The following is a 3,830-nucleotide window of genomic DNA, read 5'->3' on the forward strand; positions in this document are numbered from 1 at the left end:
TGAAGATTCAGAAGGGCAACATGGTAATTGTATGGTTTAGACCGGAGTGGGACCCGTTATGAAAACTTTCCGAAAATTTACTAAGACCCTGATCGGCCCTAAATTACTTGACAAAGGTCGTGTGGGGCAGTCGACGCAATTATATTAGCATTAACGCATCAAAACACATGAAAGTTTTGAGGTTAAGCGTGCTGGAGCCAGAGCAATTCTGGGATGGGTGACCCCCTGGGAAGGATACAAATTTTCACAAATGTAAGTATAAGCTATGAATGGAAATTTGGGGTAACCTAAAGAAAAAGAGAATGTGTGGAGTAGCCAGTACCCTTATAAGAGTCACGCAGATCGAGTAAGAAGAAATTGGAAAAGAGTCCGAATGAGGATCTGGAAACATTGCGAATAGATATATTGAGATTGCACTTTTGCGATGAGACACAATAAGGGAATGTTATGTATCAAAGGCATAAGAAGGGGATCCAAATAAAAATCTAAGAAATATGGTGAAGGAAAATATTGTAAGTGTACCTCTATAACAGCGCAACAACGATAAGGAAGTGGTATGCATAAGAAAGTAAGAAAGGGTCTAAGGGCTATTGTACAGGGTCAGTAGAGTTCCATAAGGATACAAACTTATTTGTTATATTTGATTGGATACTTTGATGAAATAACTCGTGGTACAACGATCAGGGTGAGTAATGAAACGTCGACAACGGAAATTTTCGTAAATCACTGAAGCCTTAGTGGAAATGGTCTAATTCTAATCAAGATTCTGTCTGCTATACTTCTGCGCCTCTGATTGTACTTCTGCACCTTTGACTTTGATGAGGCTCTGTCTATGATGCCTCTGTACTTCTGGATCTGATTACGTTTCTGTCTGATATGCCTCTGTACGTTCGACTCTGATTACGAATTTGTCTGATACATCTCTGTACATCTGATTTTGATCACGGAACGTCTGACATACTTCCATACGTCTGACTTTGACTACGAATCTGTCCGCCATAGTTCAGAACATCTGACTCTGATTATGGATCTGTCCGGTATGCTTCTGTGCGTCTGACCCTAGTTATGAATCTGTTCGATATGACATGGGATTATGATAACGTTGTGAGTAACCGAGAAGTGTGACAAGGGGTGAAAGATGTTGATGGTAATTGTAACATTGAAAAGAATTTTGAAGGAGAGAAAGGAACCTCCCCGAAATATGATGAAACTTCATAAGGATAGTCGAACATTCGAGGACGAATGTTTTAAAGGGGGGGAGGATGTTATATCCTGTATTTTCGAACGTCGGATTATTTGTAAGTCGAGGTGGGGCCCACACGTCAAGATTTTTTTTGGGACTTGTGACAAGTTATATGAATCGCATATGTAAATTTAAACACAACTCGTGAAGGGCCCGGGGGCCAAATCAAAGTGGAAGCCCTCCAAACGGATATTTTAAAGAAAACGTGTTCGGATGACCTGACTTGGAGGGGAAAAATCGGCATTATAAGTTTGGAATTTTGGAAAACGCCCAGAAATAAAAGTTCTAGATAATTGTAATAGCTTTCCAACGGTAGGTCGTGGGCCTATAGGTGACATCGGTACAAGGAGATATGGACGTTTTAAGGTTGAAAGGTCAGTGGGCTAGGCCCAACTCGTGACCAACCGAGTTGGCCCAAAAAAAATGAAAAAAAAATATTAGGCCCAATGTTTAAGGGGTGACCGGCCAAGTGAGGCCCAACCCATAGTTTAATTAAATTTCCATGTGCTAATTAATATAAGAGCCTTGGATGAGTCATAAAGCATAGAAGTTTCAAGAAAACTTGAGGGAAAGAAAAGAAAGAACAAGGAGAAAACTCCATGGCCATTTCGGCCAAGATGGGGGAATTTTCCCCCCATGAAATATTGTTCTAAAAATTATTTTCTTGTTGTATACCCACTAATTCAAGGGTCCTCTACAACTTGGTGTAATTATTTTGGAAGATAGGACCCTTGGTTCATCAAATGCACACCTTGGTCAAGTGAAGAAGTAAGGAGAAAAAGGTAAGAATTAATCCCTTTTTATGTGGTATGAAGGGTTTATTTATGTTGTAGTATGTAGAAATGGTTAGAATTCATGAAAGTATGGAAGTTTGTATGGTGTTTATATGTGTGTAAGTAGCCGTGTGCATGTGAATATTGTATAGCCAAAATGAGTTAATTTTATGTTGTATTTTAGTTGTGGTTATGGTGAAAATTATATTAGGAATGAAAGTTGAATGAATTTTGGTTGAAGTTGGAATGTAGAAGATTATGTCACTTTAGAATGATTTTGTGATATTATGGAAATGAAGTTGTTAAGATGTGAATTATGATTATGGTTGATGAAATTGGAAGATGGAAATATGTTATGGATAGGTAGGTTGAATATTAGAAGTTTTGGATGAATTATGACTTTGGTGGAAAGTTTGTATATTTTGTATACCTTATGAATATTTTGTGGAAATGATATGAAATATTTCCAAATTGTATTGTAATGATCTTGATTAGTAAATGAATATGAGAAGGTTGATATTGACTTGAAAGTGTAAAGTTGGTTTGGAAGTTGTTGCATTATTTGAAAAAGAAGACAATTTATGTTAGAATGCATTTCTAATGGATTGTTGATATTGTTGGCATTGTTGATTGGGTTGGTTGTTGCTATTTGAGCCGAGTTAAATCTCGGGGATGTTGTATGTATAGGGGAAATGCTGCCCAAATTTCCGTAGACAAGTATTGGCAAAAATTGAACCTTTAGGCCCTATGATTAATATTTGGTAAACATGCCCAAATGCAAATTTCGGACGAAACGGGATTAGAATTTGAAAAGGCGTAAGGAGCGAATAAGGTATGTAAAGCCTACCCCTTCATTCTCAGGCATGTTCTAGACGTAATAGGCTCGACTGCGAGCCTTAGATACGACTCTGTTCTTCGGAATTCGAGATTGAAATCCGCTCCATTTCCTTCAGTAAGATTGAATCAGTTTTCTTATAACTTGCCCTTAAAGTAAACTTTATGTATGCAACTTTCCTAAACGGAGTCGGTATGCTTGTAAATGATTATGGACGACCTCATAAGGTCTATTATCTGTAATTTACGTACGCCGCCTCGAGTTGGTCCGAGGTGGGCCCACAAAGCCCGATACTTTCTGTATAACTTTAACTACCTTGTTTCTGTCCGATTTTCTCAGACAACATCTGGACTAATATTCTATCCGTTATATGGCAAGCGTTATGACTATTTTCATAAATCTGACAAAATATTTTTGATATCTGGAAATCTGATCCTGGTAATAATCTGTCGTGCCATCCCAAGTGATATATAGGCGCGCATTTTGAATACTGTCCGAATACTTTGATTTGACCTGCCGTTTGGCCTATTTCAGTTCCATTGAGTCGGTATGATGATCTGTATGTATGTGGTTTCTCATTAATCTGTTCGTGGATGCCTCAACGCTTCCTTCACTGCGCCCGGGCCAGGTTCTGTTATCGTGCATATTCCACTGCATTGTTCACCGCGTCCCTCGGTGTGCGGGCCGGGATCTGTTTACGTCTGTATATGATATTATGATGTGTGTATGGGGTTGGCGGCCAGGATGGCATATGATCTGATCTGTCTGTCCACCGCGTCCCGTACTAAGAGGGCCGGGTTCTGTTACCGTGTCCCTCATGAGAGGGCCGAGATCTGTATGTATGTATGTATATGCTATCTGCATTTGTATAAGCATATGACTCTGTATGACTCTGTATGACTCTGCATGCATGATTTTGTCTGTCCGTGTGGATTATGATTCCGTTCGTCCGTCTGGATTATGATTCCGTCCGTCCGTC

Source organism: Lycium barbarum, chromosome 1 (genome assembly GCF_019175385.1).
Source record: "Lycium barbarum isolate Lr01 chromosome 1, ASM1917538v2, whole genome shotgun sequence".
Taxonomy (NCBI): domain Eukaryota; kingdom Viridiplantae; phylum Streptophyta; class Magnoliopsida; order Solanales; family Solanaceae; genus Lycium; species Lycium barbarum.